Source organism: Maniola hyperantus, chromosome 1 (assembly GCF_902806685.2).
Source record: "Maniola hyperantus chromosome 1, iAphHyp1.2, whole genome shotgun sequence".
Lineage (NCBI taxonomy): Eukaryota > Metazoa > Arthropoda > Insecta > Lepidoptera > Nymphalidae > Maniola > Maniola hyperantus.
The window spans coordinates 18,454,910-18,478,804 of record NC_048536.1 but is presented as its reverse complement, the minus strand read 5'-3'; the positions used below and the strand labels follow the sequence as shown (position 1 = coordinate 18,478,804).

At 38.6% G+C, this 23,895-nt stretch overlaps 1 protein-coding gene and 1 long non-coding RNA gene across 3 annotated transcripts in view; one reads left to right on the top strand and one right to left on the bottom strand.

Annotated features, from left to right (window-relative positions):
- The window catches only part of side-II (sidestep II), a 667,447-nt gene that overhangs the window by 229,911 nt on the left and 413,641 nt on the right, over nucleotides 1-23,895 (bottom strand). The window lies entirely within an intron of this gene.
- Nucleotides 1-23,895, top strand: part of LOC138402698 (uncharacterized) — a 461,836-nt gene that overhangs the window by 145,513 nt on the left and 292,428 nt on the right. The gene's annotated exons all lie outside the window — the stretch shown is intronic.

The window sequence follows — 23,895 nt, the reverse complement described above, 5'->3', positions numbered from 1 at the left end:
TATTTATTTTTATGCATCATAGTCTTTGAATTATCTTGCAAAATGTCGAAAAAATACGACTGTAGTACGGAACCCTCATTGCGCGAGCTTGACTCGCACTTGGCCGGTTTTTTTTGACAACAAAATGTACTTATTGTAATTTTTAGAGACTTCTGACATTGAGCTCTTGAACTACGCGGTGTATTGCGAGTTGCGACCACTGGCCGCGACGAAATTGACTCAATAATTAACTGAACGCAAATCGAAAATTATTTTTTATCACCTCAGTGTCACCGGGTGACCGTTTTATCAATTTTGAAGTGACGATTTGATATTTTCCGCGTTCAATTTTATTGCGTGACCGTTTATAAACGTGGTTAATTTTTGGTGTTTACCGTATCTTTAATTTTGTTTGATTTCTACTATTTTTATTTTTATTTATTAGGTAACTAGTACTACAATTACTTTAAAATCGAAAGTTTTTCTTACCGATGACGATGGTGGGTAATTAATTATTATTAATGGTGCAGTATTTTTACATGTAAATACTGTAATTTGGGATACCCCTCTCATTCTCATTCTGAGAGCTCACTACTATTTATTGGGCCAGCGATGGGTCAGAATAATGTTTTTTTTTAAATTTTTGGACTAGCGCTTGGCTGCAATCAGACCTGGTGGCAAGTAATGATGCAGCATAAGATGGAGCGCGCTTGCCTTAGAATTATTCACTCTCGACTTGAAGGTACCCATATTATAAATGGAGAGGAAAATTCATGCTTGAAGGGTGTTCCAAATTATAGCGGTTCGGATTAGAAACGAGGAGGGAAATCGCTTCTTACTTATCCGTGGAATTTTGACTACGTATATGGGTGCAGACCTCGGCGATACCTTGCGGTACGATAGTAGGAGGGTGAAGGAGGAACCAGGTTGATGGTGACAGACGTTTTGATTCAATTTAAAAAATATATACTTTTATAAACTATCTGGCCCAGTAAATTTTTATTTGCAAGCGACGCCACAAAAATCATCACAAAACTAGGATTCAGAAATTCTAGAAATCTAGGAATCAACCAAGCAAGCGAACAAATAATCTCCGAGCTGTTACGTTAACATTTCCTTATCACGGCACATTCCCACGAATGAAACCCTCTATAGTAAAACACAAAATAATAAAATACGAATAAAGAGAGGAACACAATAAAGTCCATAAATAGCGGCAGAAATATGACGCCGTTGTAATGTGATGTGTTTCATTTGTCACGGCACCATTGACGAATGACGTCTGAAGACAGATGCGCTCGCTGGGAGGTGCTTCGTGTTATTGATTGACGACTCTAGCCGACTTTGTAAGTGGGTGTTGTGAGATGACTCCCAAGTCTTATAGTCAGTTTTTGGGATCCGAATCTCCATAGAAAAACCGGCCAAGTGCGAAACAGGTTCGCGCACCGAGGGTTCCGTATTACAGTGGTATCTTTTCGACATTTTGTACGATAATTCAAAAACTATGATGCATAAAAATAAATAAAAAACTGTTTTAGAATGGACAGGTGAAGACCTTTGATATGATACCCCACTTGATATAGTTATCTTACTTCAAAAATTTAAAATAGGTAGGTACTAATTATTAGTTCATTACTAAAATTTAATTTTTTTTGTGTGATGTAACCACAAATTCACGGCTTTCAGATATTCCCCCGAAAGTCTGCTATAAGACCTACCTACTTGCCAAACTTCATGATTCTAGGTCAACGGGAAGCTCTGTAGGTTTCTTGACAGACCGACAGACAGACAGACAGACAACAAAGTGATCCCTATTAGGGTTCCGTTTTTCCTTTTGAGGTACGGAATCCTAAAAATCAGAAAACCGTGAATTCATAGTTATGTCACAAAAAAATTGAAGTGTTATTTTCTTGTACGATGTAACGGAACCCTTCATGTGTGAGTTTGACTCGCACTTGACCGTTTTTTTACACAAAAATAGTGAGTAAACGACCACCAACAAACGGGTCACCTGTTAAGTTCACTACTAACTACCATTTTTTTTGTTTCAGGCTTTGCAACAAAAGTCAAGTCTTGCAAATCCGGCGCTAACCTCACGACTGCCGGCGCACTGTTTGGGCGCCTCTCGATCGCTCGACCTCGGCTCGTGTTTCTCTGATAAGATTTATCGCTGCTCCTGACACTTAATCCCGACTTTTACTTCACGCTCGGTGAATATTTTCACATATTTCGCTGTTGTGGCCGAGTTGGGTAGTGCGTAAGTGAATTCAAAGTGACTAACTTTGATCTAATGATAAAATCCAGCTATAGTCTGCGACAGGTTAAGATCGTAATCGGGGTATGAAGCGAGGGGACGCCCCGCGCAGCGCCTGCACTCTACCGCACCTGGTTAGGGCGGGGGCTGTGCGGGTGTGCGGGGCGTTCCCTCCCCGATTGCTATCTCGACCTGTCTCGTACTCTCGGGAACGCCAGGCACTGATGTACGGAGAAGACCAATAGCACCCATCCAGTTACCAATTAGAGTCAACGTTGCTGAACCATTATAATCAAACTAGATGATGCCTGCGACTACGTCCGCATGGAATTAGGTTTTGAAAATTCCGTGGGAACTTTTTGATTTTCAACAAGTAGCCTTTGTCCGTCCTCGGGGTGTAAGTGTTGGGCCATGAAAAGCTAGCAGACAGACAGAGAGACACACTTTCGCATTTATAATATTAGTAGGGATTATACTATGGATAGTTCAGTTGCAACTAGTTCACATTATCTTTAAGGCAATGTTAAAATTCGATAGTGAAGTCTTAACAGAACTTTCGGATGACTTCACAGCGATTTCTTCTTAACTTCAAGACTTGTAGAATATCTAGAGGCATATTGAGTTTACGTAACATCAGCTGCTCGTTATAAGAACTCGCTAACAAGCTGGGCTCGCCTACGTATCATCTAATTGTGTCTTTTTGCGATCCTTACAGGAAAATTTAGGCTTCTTATGCTCTAATGGGATGGTAAATAATATAAACTTTACATGTAACTTGAGATAAAAGACAAATAATAATTTGATAAAATATGAATAACTAGAGGATGCCCGCGACTTCATCCGCGTAGATTTAGGTTTTTTATAATCCCGTGGGAACTCTTTGATTTTCCGGGATAATAAGTAGCCTATGTGCTTCCCCGGGACGCAAGTTAACTCTGTACCAAATTTCATCAGAATCTGTTAAACTATAAAAAGCTTTTTTACTATATTCTTACAATTTTTATAGTGTTAGGCCACATCATCACTTCCCATCAGGCGTGATCGTGGTCAAGCGTGCGCCTATAACGAATAAAAAATAAAAAAAGTGTTTTTTTTAAAATTCATTATAGGTATACGCTTGACCACAATCACACCTGATGGGAAGTGATGATGTGGCCTAAGATGGGACGCGTTTACCTAGAAGATGCCTATTCACTCTTGTTTTAAAGATATTTTTATTTACATTTCAAGGAAATTCCTAAATAATTTTAAATACGTATTATATAAAATTGCTGAATTTAGAAATTTCCTTGAAGTGTGTAAAAACACTATAAAAATTATAAATATACACAAATACATTTTATAAAAGTGAAAAAAAATAAGTTGAGTTATACTTCAATTCTTGCAGAGTTGGGCAGTCCAGGTTCATTACAAGAATATCTGGCACGTGTTATGTACTTACAGTTGTAATGCAGAATATAGTAACCAAAATTAGTATATTAAAGGTCCAAAGGACTAATTACATGTGAGGCAATCAGCGCGCGACCACGCGTGAGGTCTCGAGAGACTGACTACGAGTTATGTCTCCTTCGTATAGTATATTATATTAATTAGTTAGGGGTTTAATATTGTTAAAGATACAATTCTGAAGTGCTCAATTAGCACTGGAAATAGTACATTACTGTCCAGGCCGGAAATAAAGCAATTTACGGCCGAGTACCTAATACCGGAAAGTCGAGGTGAGGCCGAGTATTTCTTACATGATTCCATACTAATCCATATTAATATTATAAATGCGAAAGTATGTCTGTCTGTCTGTCTGCTGGCTTTTCACGGCTCAACCGTTCAACCGATTTTGACGAAATTTGGTACAGAGATAGCTTGCATCCTGGGGAAGGACATAGGCTACTTTTTATCGCGAGCGTGGATTTGACCTGCAGCTCGTTCCGGCAACGCACAAGACTGCAAATACTATTTTATACATGGCATAATCTTGTACCTATATCAAATATTTGAAAAGAGCAACCGCCGAGTTTCTTGCTGGTTCTTCTCGGTAGGAAAGGCATTCCGAACCAGTGGTAGATGCATCCGACTATTCGTAAGTACTTGTAAAAGTTTATTCGAATAAAAAAGATTTTTATCTTTTATTTTTTATTTTTATCTCGGAAAATTAAAGAGTTCCCACGGGATTTCCAAAACCTTAATCCACGCAGACGAAGTCGCGGGCATCATCTAGTATTATTATAAATGCAAATGTGTTTCTATCTATCTGTCTGTCTGCTAGCTTTTCACGGCCCAACAGTTTAATCGATTTCGCTGAAATTTGGTACAGAGTGTGCTTACATCCCAGGGAAGGACATATTAGGCTACTTTTTATCCCGGATAATCAAAGAGTTCCCATGGGATTAAAAAAAACTAAAACCACGCGTATCATATTAATATTTTAGATTGACGTGCTGTCGCTTGTCTGCGCTACCCTCAGATCCGCAAGACTGCGGTAGTCCGCATTATTGATTATCACGACTTCCGATGCGGTTTCTTTGAATGATAATAAAATATGACAGTATTGTAATTTGATATTATACTCTCGTTTGTATCTGTCATTATTTCCGTCTTCATTATAGCGTCGTGTTATTTTATAACAATCAGTGAACAGTATTTTTAGACAGAAAGGGATCTTTTTCGTTTCACAAATAAAATAAGGTAATGTTATAAAACCGGCCAAGTGCGAGTCAGACTCGCGCACTGAGGGTTTCGTACTACAGTCGTATTTTTTCGACATTTTGCACGATAAATCAAAAATTGTGATGCATAAAATAAATTAAAATCTGTTTTAGAATGTACAGGTCAAAGCCCTTTCATATCATACTTTGAAAATTGAAACACATTTTAATTTTTTTTCGTGAGGTAACCACAAAATTCACAGTTTTAGGATTTATTCCTTTACCTACCTATCTAACAAATTTTATGATTCTAGGTTAATGGGAAGTACCCTATAGGTTTTCTTGACAGACACGACGGACAGACAGACAGACAACAAAGTGATCCAATTAGGGTTCCTTTTCTCCTTTTGAGGTACGGAACCCTAAAAAAAGACTATAACGGAGAATCAGATATAAACACAGTGAATCTTTTGGGTTCATAAAACGAAAATTGTCTTAGATGGTTTACTAAGAATTCCGGCTGCAGTTTGGGTGTTCAGTTGATTGTTTAAATCTCTCGTCGCGTTCGTCTGATAAGATTTATGTACTGCTCGTGACACTTAATTTCCCCCGCATTAGCTTTCCCACGGTCGCGGGACATTTTTCTCTACTTTTACTTGGCAGGATTTTTAATGTGAGTTAATGTACCTAGTAGGGAGCTCAGAGCTTAGCTTAGATTGACTTGGCTAAGGGTTAAGCTGACTGCAGTTTTGAATATACATACTTAACTATTTTTTTAAAAATTTAGATACAAGTTAGCCCTTAACTGCAATCTCATCTGGTGGTAAGTGATGATGCAATCTAAGATGCACGCGGAGTCGCGAGCATAAGCTAGTAGCTTCAAAAAAATGTTCTGCCACTGGAAAATTCGATTTAAGTCCGGGCTCGACAAATGACAAATGGGAATGGGGGGGTATGATGACAATTTTGTAACATTATTGATTCATTATCATCATGATCAACCCATCGCCGGCTCACTACAGAGTCTCCTCTCAGAGTGAGAACGGCCAGTCCATAGTCTACCACGCTGACCATGTGCGGATTGGTAGACTTCACACACCTTTGAGAACAATATGAAAAACTCTCAGGCATGCAGGTTTCCTCACAATGTTTTTCTTCACCGTTAAAACAAATATTTAATTACTTAAAACGCATATAACTCCGAAAAGTTAGAGGCGCGTGCCTGGAATCGAACCCTCAACCTCTGGTTAGAAGGCGGACATCCTAACCACTAGGCTATCACAGCTTATTCATTACTAGCTTATGCTCGCGACTTCGTCCGCGTGGACTACAAAATTTCAAAACCCTATTTCACCCCCTTAGGAGTTGAATTTTCAAAAATCCTTTCTTAGCGGATGCCTACGTCATAATAGCTATCTGCATGCCAAATTTCAGCCCGATCCGTCCAGTAGTTTGAGCTGTGCGTTGATAGATCAGTCAGTCAGTCAGTCATTCAGTCAGTCAGTCAGTCAGTCAGTCACCTTTTCCTTTTATATATAAAGATTGAAGATTGAAGATTGATTGGTACACTTTAAAACGCTCTACCAAAGCGAGAATTTTAGGTTAAATCAGTAAACCTTGAATAATCGTAGAGGTCTCAGTATAGGTGTATTTTATGTCCCAGAAAATGAATTACCTAGCTACCATGATGTTTATCTCAACTTTAATATTTTCGACGTCAGAAGATGTCCCTTTAATCTAAGTTAGATTAGTTTCATCATACCTGACCTTCGAGCTGGTCATAAAGAATTTAGTGCGTCATTTGCGATTCAAAGCGTGACTAGAATAATTAAACAGAGATAAAATGGAGATCTCATGGTAATCACAAACATTAATATTCTTGATTAACCGTGGTAGCCCAGGACTAGCGGTCACTGGTTCAAACCCTTGGCTCAGAATTAGACATGTGTCCGCTATAGCTTAACTTAACTGAAAACCGCTTCCGTGCCTATAGCGTACCGTAGCGTTATTGTCGTAGCTAGCAACCGTTATCAGCTAACATCTATGACGAACCACCTGACAACGCAACACTGCCAACTGGCAACTGACAATGCATTGTTTGGTTTTTTGGTAACTAGAAACGCAATAATTATGCCTTCTCTTTCTTTGTTTCACTGAAAGCTGAGAAGGAGCGGTTATTGGCTACCGGCTTGGTAACTAAGAACTTGATAAACCAAAGCCGACCTTATCTCTATTACGCTAAGGCTTAACTGTACAAGTACTTGTCCATTACACTTTGATCTATCAATCTTAATACAGTTAGCCTTAGAGTAATAGAGATAAGGTCCTCTTTGGTTTATCAATCTTCGTGAAATGTTTTTGGTTAACTGGATTGTGGCAAACTATTCGTGCAGGCGTCCACTATAGTTTGACCTATGTCAATGATCATTATAATTAAACTTTGCTGCTATGAACTTAAGGTTGTGATTACTTCACGCTATTCATGAAAGTAAAATTGGTTTTATTTTAGTGAATATGCGCGCGCTAGCTATACAGACGGTATTGATACGGCAGCTAGCTTAGTTACTACTACGGAAACCGCTGCGTGTTGCGCATATTAAATTAGTTGAAACACAACTCTGATACCGATATTCGGCAACGGTTATCAATATTGGTATTGAAACTAAATAACTGTTGATTAACCGTTGCCAGAAATAGCCAATAACGCCCATCTTTACTCAGAATACATAATATACAGGGTGTAACCAGAACGCTAGCAAAAAATTAGCGTTCTAGTTACATTAACTTAACACAACCCAATACCAATAACCATTTTGTAGTTTTAGTGATTTAGTATTTTCCAAACCCGCAATGTTTGGCGTGCAACTTGGGTCAATGCCCCGCCTTCAACGCGGCATTGACACCGAGTGGCCTACTTGCGCAACCTTCGTTGACCTCTTGTGGCAGTCAGGTGTTTTATTTGCAATATATCGTAAACTTTTACAAAAAAATAGGATTTTTTTACTTTTTTCGCTTTTTCTTGTGGTATCATAACAGTAATCATCAGTACTATATAACCTGTCTTCGTTTTTGCCAGCGTTCTGGTTACACTCTGAATAAATAAATAAATAAAATTAAGATTAGAAAGTTTATAGTATCATTAATTCAATATATACAAAATTATCAAGAAAACGCAAATAATAATTTGATTAGAGTGTATAATATTCAACGTCTAATATAGAATTAAATTCAAAGTTATTGAATAAAAATAAAGAGATCCAAAATAACTATAATATAATTATTTCAATATTCCACACAAGTTCTAGTGGTATATAAGCTTGTCTGTATAATTAGTAATAATTGAAATTATTCAAATACAAAGACTAAATAAAGAATAAGTCTTTGTAAAAAGTTTTTTTTCCTCTTTCTGTGTCTGCGTCCATGTGAAAATTTATCAAAGCCACCTAATTTTTCTGTACGAGACATTCATTATTGTAGATAATTTTTAAACGTAAAAAGTTCTTTATTATTATAATTTCAACGAGATTTCGTAAAAGAACACAAAGATTTCAAAATGAAATATAAAATTTATAAAATTTCTATCTTAAAAGTAAATTATATATTTCAGTGTGTATTGTATTCATGGAAGAGTATTTCGCAATGTACCTACCAAGTTACACTTAGTCCGCATTTTTTTAATAGATATAGCGAGCAAACGAGCAGGCGGGTCACCTGATGTTAAGTGATTACCGCCGCCCATGAACATTTGCAGCACCAGATGAGCCGCCGATGCGTTGCCGGCCTTTTAGGAATTTGTTGGTCCGCCCCTTGAATAACCCCATGTTATAATCTAGTGGGAACACCGCCGATGGGAGTTGGTTCCACAGTTTGCACGTGCGTAACGTGCGTGTATTTTTCATAATATTCTATTATGGAGCCAACGCGTGAACGTGGACTGTTGTGTCATATAGCATAATTTGATATTTTTTTCGATGGAGTCTTAGCTGCTAAAACCAGCCGCTAAAAATATTTGATCTTTCCACCGATAGCATAGCAGCCAATTCACATCCAGCTTTCTGGTTCTTAGCTCTATGGCTAAATTTAGTTTATTATTTTACCTTTCATGTCTTCAGATTATGATATTTTTAAATGCTGTTTTACCTGTAACAAAAACAAAATCATTATTAACACCAATTATTTATTTTTCATTTTTTTCTTTCCAAAATCTAAATTTCCGCAGGGAACATTGTAAAACCGTAAGGAGAACTAGAGTAACCGACATAGCTTAACGGGTTGCGAAGCTGAAGTGGCAATGGGCAGGGCACATAGTTCGTACAACCGATAGACGTTGGGGTCCCAACATCAAAGATCGAACCACAGAGTACTTTGTAATATATGAATCGAACGCCTGAGTTATTTTTTAGGAAGGATTTTCTCAAATTTTCACTACTTTTTATATATTGTATTCAATTTTGTTTTAATCTAAAAACGAATATCTTGAATACATTTATATATTTAATAAATTTATTAGGTACATTATTTTTTGACACCTCTAGTCCCAACGTGCTGGAATGGCGAACTCGCACTGGAAGGCGTTACACTTTTTGATTGTCAGTTGTTGGATTTGTAAGATATAGTGGTGGTAATTTTTACGCAAACTTAAAACTAAAGCTACGAGGGTTTCAAGCGCGCCCAGGTCTGAGAAGAGCCCACAACAAACTCAGCCGGGTATACGTACCAAAAAGCGTTTTAAAACCTGAAACAATATTTTCATGAGGCATTTTTCAATTTGAACGCTTTCATTAAAGCCGCCGAGCGAAGCTATAATTCGTGGCATAATTCAACAATAACTCAGCGTGTCGTGTGAGCCGGTGCTTATAATGGCCATTGGCTATCATTACCCGACATCGATTTCATTACACCACTCTAACTATAGGCTCACTTCTCTATATATAAAAATGAATCGCTGAATGTGTTGCTGATCGCAAATCTCGAGAACAGCTGAACCGATTTCGATAATTCTTTTTTTATAATATTCCTTGAAGTACGAGGATGGTTCTTACGGAGAGAAAAATTTAAAAAAAATCCTGAAAAAGTATCGACTGTTAGGCGGTACGAAGTTGGGCGGGGGCGGGGGCGGGGCAGCTAGTTAAATATAAAACACTTTCGCATTTAGGTATAATAGGGGTAGTGATGAATATGTTCTTACGGTTGCTGAACTGGTGATTAGTCGGAGTATGTCCGACTATATGCGCTCTCTGTCATGTAGTCCCATACAAACAACAGAGACAAACATCTCAGTGGGCGTTAACCATTTTGAATCATCCACCGAACACAAACATGCTTTCAAAAACATTCGACATTCAATTCGAAAATGTTTTCAAAAACATAGAAATTTTCAAGTAGAAAACATAGTTTCGTTTGTGATTGGTTGATGCCTCAAAATGGTTAGCGCCAACTAAGATTTTGTCTCTATCATTTGTATAGCATTACGTAACAGAGAGAGCGCTATACAATATTCCGCTGATAGGATATAGTTTGGAAGAGTAGCAGGGGTGGAATTTAAAAAGAAACTTAGTTAGCGCCTACATTACAACAGAAAACTACTGTCAAAATTTCAAGTTTCTAACCCTTGCGGGGATAAATCAGTCAGTCAGTCAGGACAAGTCTTTTTGTGTTCATCTAAACTTATATAAAAAGAAAAGGTGACTGATTGACTGACTGACTGACTGACTGAATGATCTATCAATGCACAGTTCAAACTACTGGACGGATCGGGCTGAAACTTGGCATGCGGATAGCTATTTTGACGTAGGCATCCGCTAAAAATTCAACCCCTAAGGGGGTGAAACAGGGGTTTGAAATTTGTGTAGTCCACGCGAAATCGCGAGCTTATCAGTCAGTCAATATTCTAGTCAGTCTATATTTTCTATGTATGTATAGATTTTTAATACTCGAATTGCTTTATGTAGCCTAGAAATGGACATTACAAGCTTATTTTCGTTTATAGTATTTAGTATTTAGATTATGTTAGTCTCATTTACATAGGGGGCTTAAAATGTTAACATAGCAAAACATGTCACTCGGTAGGAGGTCGGCGGGAGGTCGGTGGGAGGTCGGCGGCTGCGGTTCCATGTGTCCTGGACACTGACACTCGGAATAAGCCGCTTTAATGGCTTGTTTCGGGGCTCGAGCTGTTATCATCAAGGATTATTATTTTTAGCTTATTGCAAGCTCTCGAAACATTCACTTTGAATATGTATATTTTCATCCATGGTAATTGATATTTGGACTAGACAAATTTCAAACCCCTATTTCACCCCCTTAGTGATTGAATTTTTAAAACCCTTTCTTAGAGGAGGCTTATGTCATAATAGCTATCTGCATGCCAAATTTCATCCTGATCCGTTCATTCCTTTGGGCTTTGCGTTGATAGATCAGTCAGTCTGTCAGTCAGTCACCTTTGCCTTTTATATATTTAGATAAAGGAATGCGTGTTTCAGGATTTTCAGAAATTTTAGCTTCAAAGAGGAATAGGAGATGAAAGTTTGTGTTAAAGTCCGTCATTCTTCAATTTATATCTATGAAACAGGTATTAGGCTTTCAGGCAACTCAGGATTTTTGATTCTACCCCCAAGGGGCTTAGATTAGAGGAAGAAAGAGGAGAGGACGGTCAAAGAAAAGGTGGATGGATTGTGTGAAAGAGGATATGCGTGAAAAAAGGGTGGATAATACGTTGACGAATGACAGGAATGAGTGGAAGAAGAAGACATGTTGTGCTGATCCCAAGTAGCGTGGGATAAGGTAAGGAAGAAGAAGACCCTCAAGGGGCTTAGAATTTTTGAAAATACCCTCTCATAAATTTTCAAAAATAGAACTGGAGCGAACCGAGGCGAGTCAGCTAGTATAAAGTTTGTACGATCCAATAATAGATCATTATCTGGCTATTTGGCTAACACGGGAGCACTTAGGCGATTCCACGTTCCCGGCCGATATACTAACAGCCTAGTTTATGGCTCAGTGGACGGAGGTCAGATGCCAATCGCCGTGTTAAGAACTAATAGCCTGCCACGTACGAGTACACTGACCCTAATTAAATAAAAAACTGGCCAAGTGGGAGTCAGATTCGCGCATCGAGAGTTCCGTACTACAGTCGTATTTTTCGACATAATATTTATGAGCTTAAAATTTAAGGTAGTTATTTCGAAATTACAGACAGACACTTCAATTTTATTTATTAGTATAGATAAACACATGAGGGAAGATCCCTCTATAGACCCTACTAGAATTATTTAGTAGCTCTGTGTGGTGGTGTAGGTACCTATTTAGTCAATAGTATCAAACCGTAAGCTTTGGTATGCTTTGGAATGGATGCCGTCACAAAACGGCTGCTTTTGACGACGGAGCCATGCCGTCTTGTTTCAATACAAAACGTTTCAATTACTATGTTCGGCTTTATATCCAAGGGGTCACTATGTGACGGCACTCACAAGTTGGATGTTGCCATTCATATCAGCCTGTCCATCAAACCTTGATGACCTCCCTGGCGTAATGATGAGCGCTGTGGCCGAATAAGCGGGAGGGGCCGGGTTCAATTCCTGGCAGGGACAATCATGCCTCAAAGAAAGCAATGATGAGGTCTTAGTTGAAGCGAGCTTGCCTAGAACATGCCTTGAAGGTACTGATGGTTTACATCGTGGTAAGAAACACGGACGCTGGAAAGGCGTTCTGAACCAGAGCTGTTCGTATCAGGAAATTCAGAAATGTTAAGCAAAATCGTTTCGTGGGAATTTCCAACTCCTCAATCCTGATACTGTACCTAGGGGACCTGACCACAAAAATTGATGGGCTTTAGAAACTGACGGTTATAAATTGATATTAGAAGTACCTAAAGATTTTTCCAACTCGAGGATCTAACTCCTCAGCCCTAATGCTGTAAGGAATTGCATTCTTAAATCATGGTGATCCCACGGGATTTTTAAAGAATAATGCGTTTAAATGTTTTTACGGATACCTTGCATCCCGGGGACGGGCTACGACGGATAGGCTACTTTTTGTCCTGGAAAATCAAAAGTTCTCATGGGATTTTCAAAAACAAAATTCCCATATTCACACAAATAAATTATTTCATTTCATAATATCAAAAGTCGTAAAAACTAATAACTCCACTGTAACAGTTTTCGTTTAAACATAATGTAAAGTAATTGGACATTTCTACATGATCAAAGTATACTGTACGCTTAGTATAAGATTTTACGTCTCACCAAACGTTGCTAGAATTCGAGAGTCAAAACACAATATCGTCCTTTGACGATATTGTGTTTTGTAAAATGGACCTAAGGAGCCTAGAATTGAAGTCAAAATTCAGTGCCACCGATTTAAATCTCGCAACGTTTCCGCTTGGAGCGCTGGCTGTAGATGTGTAGACAAACTTGAGCTTGAAACTTATTTTCAAGCTCAAGTTTGTCTAAGCTGAGATCCAGTTTACTATACTGGGGAAGGTTTTCGATACTCGAATATTATCAACGTTGGTGGAACATAAAATCTCGTACTAAGGCGTACTGAATGCCAAATTTCAGCCCGAGCCGTTCATATTTGAGCTATACGTTCATAAAATAATCAGTCTTTTTATTTTCCTTTTATACATTTAAACTAACTACACGATTTTCAAACCCCTATTTTACTCTCTTAGGGGTTGAATTTTCAAAAATCCTTTCTCAATGTATGTCTACGTCATAATAGCTATCAGTACGAGATTTTATGTTCCACCAACGTTGATAGTATTCGAGTATTGAAAACTAGATTTTAAGCGCCTTGTTTTAAAGCTCAAGTTTGTCTACACATCTACAGCCAGCGCTCCAAGCGGCAACGTTGCGAAATTAAAATCAGTGGCATTGAATTTTTGACTTCAATTCAAGGCTCTGTAGGTCCATTTTACTTTGACGGTATTTTTTTTCGACTATTGAATTCTAGCAACGTTCGGTGAGACGTAAAATCTTATACTAAGCGTACAGCGTGCCAAGTTTCGACACTCGAATACTATCAACGTTGGTGAGACATAAAGGCTCGTACTAAGCGTGGGTACTGCAATGATTTCCTACAGGAAGCGTGGCAGAGTGCAGGTGGCGTGACCGTCGCCCGTAATTGAATCGCGACGGGTTTATATACTTAGTTCCTTAGAAATATTCCTATAAACGAACTGTAAGGCTGGAGAACTTTCACAATGAACGACACTGGTGACTTGAGCTAATAGAATGTTCAAAGAGAATGGAACATTAATGAAGAGAATGGAAATTTTATGCGGAAATATTAAATGATTTGTAGCGTTCCGTACCACAAAAGTAAAAACCGGCCAAGTGCGAATCAGACTCGCGCACTTAGGGTTCTTCTTTCGTATTTTATCGACATTTCGCAACGATAAATCAAAAACTACTTACTAGATCTCGTTCAAACCAATTTTCGGTGGAAGTTTGCATGGTAATGTACATCATATATTTTAGTTTTATCATTCTCTTATTTTAGAAGTTACAAGGGGGGGGGGCACATTTTACCACTTTGGAAGTGTCTCTCGCGCAAACTATTCAGTTTAGAAAAAAAATTATATTAGAAACCTCAATATCATTTTTGAAGACCTATCCATAGATACCCCACACGTATGGGTTTGATGAAAAAAAATTTTTTGAGTTTCAGTTCTAAGTATGGGGAACCCCAAAATTTATTGTTTTTTTTCTATTTGTGTGTAAAAATCTTAATGCGGTTCACAGAATACATCTACTTACCAAGTTTCAACAGTATATCTCTTATAGTTTCGGAAAAAACTGCCTGTGACATACGGACGGACAGACAGACAGACATCCGACAGGGTTCCGTTTTTTGCCATTCGGCTACGGAACCCTAAAAGGATCACTTCGTTGTCTGTCTGTCAAGAAACCTACAGGGTACCTACTTCGTGTTGATCTAGAATTATGAAATTTCGCAGGAAAAATTCAAAAACCGTGAATTAGTGGTTACATCACAAAAAAAATTAAAATGTGTCCATGAACAAATAATTAAGTAGTATTTTTAATTTTCAACTACAACAAGATAAGTAACTAAAATAAGTGGGATATTATATAAAAGGGCTTTACCTGTACATTCTAAAACAGATTTTTATTCATTAATATCCATAATTGGCTTTCAGAGGTAGTTTTAAGTATAATGCAACGAAATGTTGGAATAACCTTCCTCCACCTTATAGAAACCTTCAGACTTCTGGCGCTTTTAAAGTAAAATTCAAAAAACATCTTTTAAATATTCAAAAGTTACAGATTTAGTCAAAATTTATTTATCTTACCAAACTTTACTTTCTCATCCACACCTTGCGAGCTATTTTATTTTATTTTATTTTATTTTTTCTTTATTATACTTACAAAAAAAAACTATCGTACAATTTTCCTCTTCTTAGAATTTACAACATCTATTTCAGTGTATTATTTCTTATTTCTTCTTTTATGTCCTATATCACTTTAAATTTAAAAACTGTAAACACTTTATTTCATTTTATTTATCCATTTACTCGCCAACTTTATATATTCTATGCCACTGACGTTTAGGTAATATTTAAAAGGCGGTCACTGAAAATCAGCGTTGGGGCATCTGGTACCTCAGATATTTTCTCTAGAGGTTTGTGTCTGAGGGGCCCAGCGTCTCAACACAAGCTGAGTGGCCTACCTGTTCGAGGTGTTGCACTGCTGTACAGGACGATATTGCCTACACCATGTACCACCTATATACCTCGAACAAACATTATTCTATTCTATTCTAATAGTTTTTGATTTGCAAAATGTTGAAAAATACGAATGCAATACGGAACCCTCGGTCTGGGAGTCTGACTCCCACTCGGCCGGTTTTTTTAAATTTAGAAGATAATTTAAGCACCATTGGAAAGCAGTGTAATAATAGACTTTATAAACCGACAGACAGCTCTCGTGTCATAATTCGATTAGGGTCTGAAAGCTTTGTTAAGTGGAAGCTGAGTTCTGGAAGGACTCTATTTCGGTAACATTCAAAGTATCTTATTCTTACAACAGAACTTAATAATAACAACCTGTCACGTTAACTTTGAGTCACGTTAATTTTTCAAAATTAAGTTTTAATTTATAAAGAACTTGTAGTTATAATTTATTTTTTATTAGCTGATGCCTGCGACTTCATTCATGTGGATTTGGATTTTTTAAAATCCTGTGGGAACTCTTCGATTTCCTAGGATAAAAGGTAGCCTACTTATCCTGCTCAGGGTCCAGCCCCCCAATTGTGTAAGAATAACCATTTCATGGCTATCGCAATCGTCAATAAATTCTGCCCTCTGATTGGTTGATTCGCTGTTTACATTTTTTCACAGCCAATCAAAGGGCAGAACTCTTGACGATTGCGATAGCCATGAAATGGTTATTCTTACACAATTGGGGGGCAGGTCTTTAACTAGGTATATCCATGCAAAAAATTACACCGATCGGTTGCTCCGTTGCGGCGTGATTGAAGGACAAACAACCCCATAAATGAACAAAAAAAAAACATTTACGTATTTATAACTAGCTGACCCGGCGAACTTCGTACCCCCTAACAGTCGATTCTTTATTTTTTTATTACTTACGATTTTTTAAATTTTTCTTCCTTAAGAAACATCCTCGTACTTCAAGGAATATTATAAAAAATAATTAGCGAAATCGGTTTAGCTGATCTCGAGATTTTCGCTCAGCAACACATTCAGCGATTCATTTTTTATATATAGAGAAGATAAGGAAGATAATGATTATAATATTACGATATTATAGATTCACTGGAAATCGAATCTGGAACCGGAGACCAGGGCGCCTTAGGCAGTGGCGTGCACAGGAGTTCAAGCCAGGGTATGCATTTAGGTATGAACTTATTTTACGGCAGGTTATAATGAAAAATAAGCATTGATTTATTACAATGAGGGTAAGCAGTGTGTTTATGCTTCTATGAGCTGCACGCCACTGGCCTTAGGAACCATCGCAACTTTAGTTTTAAGCTTACGTAATTAATTATTACCATTACCTAAATTATCTTGCACATGCAACAAATGACAATCAAAAAGTGTATGAGCTTATTATACCAATTTGAATAAATGGCTATGATTTGATTATTTTGAATTGATGTGATTTATTTTGAACCCGTTGTTTAACAGACCACTGCTCTAAAGAGGTCGTCGAGAACTTAATATTAAGTAACTTACAACAAGTTTTATTTATGACCCCAATAAAAGTAATTATACCATCGTTAATTTGAGGAAATTGGTAATATAGCGTGTTCGTAAGCGTCCTTTTAGTGGCGCTTGGGCATAAACGGAAATGGCGTTACTGCGCGAAGCGGGAACTGGGCCACAGACCACAGTGCAGTGCGGCCATTGAATGACGAACAACAGTTATTGCTACCAGTATGACGCTTGAGGCATCTACTAAGTAAGGATTTTTGAAAACTAAACCCCTAAGGGGGTTAAATAGGGGTTTAAAATTTGTGTAGTCCTAAGCATGAGCTAGTCTAAATATATAAAAGGAAAAGATGACTGACTGACTGACTGATTGATCTATCAACGTACAGCTTAAACTACTGGACGGATCGGGCTGATATTTGCTATGAAAGGATTTTCGAAAATTAAATCCCTAAGGGGGTGAAATAGGGGTTTGAAATTTGTGTAGTCGACGCGGACGAAGTCGCGAGAATAAGCTAGTTTAGTATAATTGCAGTTATTTTATGGGTAATCTCTACTATTATAGAGATTATACTCGTAGCAAAGACTCGCTGCCCAATGGCAATAAAGCTTGTTTTGTTGTTTGCTTCACAAGTAACTATTATTGCCCCACGGGCAGCGAGATATTGCGACGACTATCGCTATAAAATAACCGTGTGTAAGGAGCAGTAGGCTAGCACATCGCGTGTTACGTGTATGGCACTTGGTCAGATTTGACGGTTTACTGGCCGCTCAGGGCGGGCGGGGTTCCGCGGAACAATCTAGCGCACGCAACTACTACGTTATAGTTCGTAAAAATGACTTCTCACGTGCCATTTTAACTCTATGTCATGTTAAAAGTACGGTTCACCTTTTAAATAAGGCCTAAACTAACCTACCTATAGTCTGCCTATAGTCTGTGGTAGTGAGGTTGTGATAGAGGTTAAAGAAAAGCTGAACGTCTAATAACAGGGTCATCGTATCTAGGCGTGTCGTGTTTTTCATTCACTTGGTGCCCCGACAATCGCGACCCTGTTTCGTGACCAGCTGCAATATCACACGCGCGTAATTGTCTCTATGAGGGGACATTATGTCACTTTTAGATGCTTATCAGCTATTCCGTTTGGTGTTTCAAGTGAAGTCACGCTGTTTCGAGGGCATTTTGTTGTTTTCGAGAAAATATTTTTTGCTTAATTTCTAAAAACAGGGTTGCATTAATGAACGTTCCTCACTTGAACAGGTAGCCCTAACTTATAAAATTATGTAGGCATATTATAGGAACGAAGCGGTGGTTAAGACGTTGATCTCCTAGTTCAAGTACCGGGGTTTCATCCCGGGCATGCACGTCTAACTTTTCGGAGATAGGTGTGTTCGTTTTAAGCAATTAATATCACTTGCTTTAACAGTGATGGAAAACATCATGAGAAAACCTGCATACCTAAGAGTTCTGAATAATGTTCTCGAGTTCGATTCTGACCAAGACCTCTCAGCGCCACAGCACTAATTATTGTCAGTGATAGTTTATGCTATGGTGTTTAGAAAAATCATTAAACGTCTCTATAACATTTCTGCAGAACAAACCATGAAATATATTTAATACATGTAGGTCATGTAGTCACAATAATACATACAAACGGAATCCATTTGTTCATTCAAACAAGAATATTGTGTAACCTAATGTCGTGCTAGTTTGACAGACGTTTCCGAGTTATGGCATTTCGGTGCGGAGTGGTGACCTTGGTCTGACCTTGGGCATGACCCCGGGGCATTAATCACCACGGGCCACTGCCACGCGATATCGTACGATTCTACGACTTCCCTGGCACATTGGTAAGCGCTGTGGTCTTCTATACTGACGTAGACGGTTATTATAATACTAGCTGATGCCCGCGACTTCGTCCGCGTGGATTTAGGTCTTTAAAAATCCCGTAGGAACTCTTTGATTTTCCGGAATAAAAAGTAGCCTATGTCCTTCCCCGAGATGCAAGCTACATCTGTACCAAATTTCGTCAAAATCGGTTGAATGGATGAGCCGTGAAAGGCTAGCAGACAGACAGACACACTTTCGCATTTATAATATTAGTATGGATTTTATAATAAAATCACACAAACAATTCTAGACTTGCCTTTACACGAGTGTATAAATCTATTAAAAGTATGCTCTTAAAAAAAGGCATATTATACAGTGGAAGACTATGTAAATGATAAGAAAGCTTGGATTGACTCGCTCTAGCAATGCATTCTAAATTGATCACTTGAAAAGAGCAACCGCCGACTTTCTTGCTGGTTCTTCTCGGTAGGAACGGCATTCCTAACCAGTGGTAAATTAAACTAGTTAATGATTCAAAAGCACTTGTAATAAGTCTACTTGAATAAAAATATATTCTGTTCTATTCTATTCTAAAGAGACAACGCTCTACAAAGCCGAAATGTCATTACTTAAAGGCCGATGTACATTACTTTCTGCCGCGTACTGTACGTAAACTTAACGAGGGTTCCGTCGCCCACTGACTACCTAACTCAGATTTAATTCAATGTTATGTAATTCACACAGAATGTAAAATAATTATAGGGGTAAACAAAAGTTTCCCAAACCCAGTAACCCTGTACGGAGCACAGCGGGACATCGCACGACACGGAAGCACGCCCGTCGCCTCACACTCGTCAAGTGTCCCATTTCCAAATTTCATTAATCGCGCGTCCCGGACATGTCCCGGACACGTTCCGAACACGTCCCAGGGCAAGCGCCGTGACGGGACGGCTAAATGTAATTGTAGCTAATGGAGTTTAGCCACGTGGAGAGAAAATAGAGTTACTCCGCCGAGGTATCGCTTTAGACGGCTATTTCGAAACTGTTAGCTACCTCTCATACCTGAGCGGGGTTTGTAATACCAATTTGCTACGCTTCCTGTCTTATTAAATAAGAACACCTCTCTGGCCCAGTGGTGAATGCTGTGGTTTTAAATTTAGTCTTCGGATTCGATTCCTGGAATTTATAAGTTGAAAATTTATAATCTGAATATATAGAAGGAAAAGCTGACTGACCGATTGATCGATCAACGCACAGGCCCAGCCCAGGGGTTAAAAATGTATGAAATTCCTATAGCCCACGCGGTCGAAGTCGCGGCCATAGGCTAGTTTCTTATAAATACCTAAATTTATAGTGCGTCAGGGATATTTTATGTCGTCAGAACTATAGTACTTGATAGTTCGAGTTGGCAATCGAGGTATGAGGCGGGGGGACGCCCCGCACATCCGCACGTAACCCGCGCTCACCTGCACCGGGTTAGCGCGGGGGCTGTGCGGGTTTGCGGGGTGTTCCCTCCCCTGTTGCTATCTCGACCTGTCGTGTCGCTGACTATAGGACAGTGTAGCTCATAGCTACGTCAGGAAGTCGTAGCATGTTTGTAGCAGTGCTACGTCGGTATGTTGCACACCGTAGTCATGGTCATGCAAACTACGGGTATAATATTCATAGAAATCTCGCAATTGCATATTCAGGATTTTCGAAGCAAGACGTAGTAATTTCATTAAGGCCATAAGCTAAATAGACTGCCATTAAATGCTGAAAGATGATGGTATCTTGAGTCTACTTTAAACAATTAGCGGAATTGGTCTCGATTCAGCGAATAATCCCGCTATCTGGTAATATCTGTTTTTGACGTGGCTAATAATGATTAATGGAGGGTCCCTCCTTGCGATAATTATTCAAAGGCGGAATAATTCCTTGCTCCACACAAATGCCGAGACTAGGAACAGCCCCGGGCGTGGCGCGCTGACTAATGTCTGCAGGTTTTGTCTTTACTTTGACATGGGTCCTTTAATAATATCGCCAAGCAAACTAAAGCGCTCTTACAACTTGTACATGCATTGCAAGTGTGATTGCAGACAAATGCTGATTTAAAAGTTAAATATTCAGGTAATTTTTTTTAATACCATGTTTTAAAACTGACTAAAATGTAGAAAATGATTATAGATAACTAGCTGATGCCCGCGACTTCGTAAGCGTGGATTTAGGAGTAGGTTTTTAAAAATCCCGTGGAAACTCTTTGATTTCTCGGGATAAAAAGTAGCCTATGTCACTCTCTCAAAATCACATCAATCTGTTGCTTCGTTGCGACGTGATTGAAGGACAAACCAACAAACCAATAAACTAACAAACAAACACACTTTCGCATTTATAATAAGGGTACTCATGATAATAAGGCGGGGGGGGGGGGGGGGAAATGGGTGGCTCAAGGAAATAATTGGAGAGATCAGGGTGAAACGTCTTTCTAAGGGCTCCTGTGAGGCTTGGATTACGACTTAGGATGGTTGATTGGACTTTATTAGTCCCTACAACCCCGAAACCGTGGCGTGAGTCTACGTTCGGGTGACGTTAGAATTCCGGGACCTCGTCTTCGCCGGCGAAGACGCTGTGCAGAGGTGGCAGATGTATATTGCGCTACAAGATAGGGTGCATCATCGGTCATGATTCGGTCGTTAAGGACGTGTTTAGGGCATATTTTATGGCGGGGTCGTTACGATCGGAGATAAGTATAGGAAAAATATTTTTTTGCTAACGCAAAATGGTCTTTATGGTTATTTTGAATACTTTATTTATTTCTTTAAAGACGCAAAAATGAGCTGCAAATGCAACAAATAGTCGCAACCTGTGTCTTTGCTATTTGCAAGCTTTGCATGCGTAAGTATTAGCGACTAGCTTGTTCCCGCGATTTCGTCCGCATGGACTACACCAATCCCCTATGTTACCCCCTTAGGGGTTGAATTTTCAAAAAATCCTTTCTTAGCGGATGCTTACGTAATAATAGCTATCGGGATGCCAATTTTCAGCCCGATCTGTCCAGTAGTTTGTGCTGTGCGTTGATAGATCTGTCAGTCAATCAGTCAGTTACCTTTTCCTTTTTAACCGACTTCAAAAAAAGGAGGAGGTTCTCAATTCGTCGGAATCTTCTTTTTTTTTATTTTTTTTTATTTTTTTTATTTTTTATGTATGTTCCCCGATTACTCGAAAACGCCTGGACCGATTTTGAAAATTCTTTTTTTGTTTGAAAGGGTATACTTCAAAGTTGGTCCCATTTCAATTTGGTGAAGATCTGATGAACATCTTCGAAGATAGATACTGGAACTCCTCAACGGATAAGAGTAAATTGCTCGCGATCAGTGTAATAGCTTAGTAAACAGTAGATTTTTAAGCAGTCATAGCATAATTCCATGGGGCCACTAAAAATTGTGAAATAAAAAATTTTTACAAAAAAAAAAAAAAAAAACCGACTTCGTTACACAAACACTAAAAATTGAAAAATAATTTAATTTATTACCGAATATATTCTGTATACAAGAGTTAATATAGTTCCATAATAATATTTTTTGGGGTCGGTGCCAATGAGGTGCCATTGTGGAGTCCCATAAAAATATGAAGTCTAGACGATTCGCGCAGCTAAAGCTAATTGGCACCGGCACCAAAAAGTATTATTATGGAACTATATTAACTCTTGTATACAGAATATATTCGGTAATAAATTAAATTATTTTTCAATTTTTAGTGTTTGTGTAACGAAGTCGGTTTTTATTTTTTTTGTAAATTTTTTTTATATACATTTAGATATAAGTGCGGGAAAAATCCGTAATATGCCTTTGCACTAAATAAAGGCGACAAAGCGTACCGGCATGACAAATAGCAGTTAGTTCACGGCATTGTCTCGGAGTATGACGCGGGAACAAAGCGCGGCGTCACAAAGGGCCTCATTACTGCAGCACTTGCAGCCGCTCATAGGTACTTCTTAGACGCGAGGTGCAAGGGGCTGGAACTAAGCCAATAATGCCATCATCGCTTTACTAGCTTACTAGCTGATGCCAGCTACTTCGTACGCGTGGATTTAAGTTTTTAAAAATCCCTTGGGAACTCTTTGATTTTCCGGGATAAAAAGTAGCCTATGTCACTCTCCAGGTCTTAAACTATACTCATGCAAAAAATTACGTCGATCAGTTGCTCCGTTGCGACGTGATTGAAGGACAAACCAACAAACAAACACACTTTCACATTTATAATAGGGGTACTGATTTTGACACCCTTTCTGGCGCGGTGGTGAGCGGTGCTCTGAGACACAGTCAAACCCATTTCTCCATACTTCCATACTAATATTAGTCTTCTACTAGCCTTTCACAGCCCGTCCGTTTGAACGATTTTGACGAAATTTGATAAATATTTTTTTAGGGTAGCTGCTCCCCTACATGTAAAGTGAGGATGATTTTTTTTTCGTCAATCCCATAGTGTGGGGTATCGTTGAATAGGTCTTTTAAAAATACCGTGGGTGTGGGAACATCGTTTTTAGATTTCTAGATCCGTTTGTAAAATATGATGTTTTAAAGTGCTAATTTTTATTAGATTCAAGTGTGTGTTGTCACCCTCAATTTTTGTACGACAAAACATTCGCAGTTACAAAAAATCGGTGATTTTCACGATAGGCAAACTGGAAACCGAAATAAGCTTGCTACTCCTGCGCTCCGCCCCTGGAAGGTGGGAAAGTCATTTGTGGGAATGAGTGTAATGTTTTGTAATAAAATTCCACAAACAATTTAAGACTTGCCTAAACAAGTTTAAAAAATGTGTTACAAGTATGCTCCTAAAAAAAGCATATTATACAGCTTGGATTTGACTCGCTCCAGCAATGCACGGGGCTGCAATCGCTTGTATAGTATGGTATAATAACATTGTAAATTGAAAAATTAAAAAGAGCAACCGCCGAGTTTCCAGCTGGTTCTTCTCGGTAGGAACGGCATTCCGAACCAGTGGTAAATTAAAACTA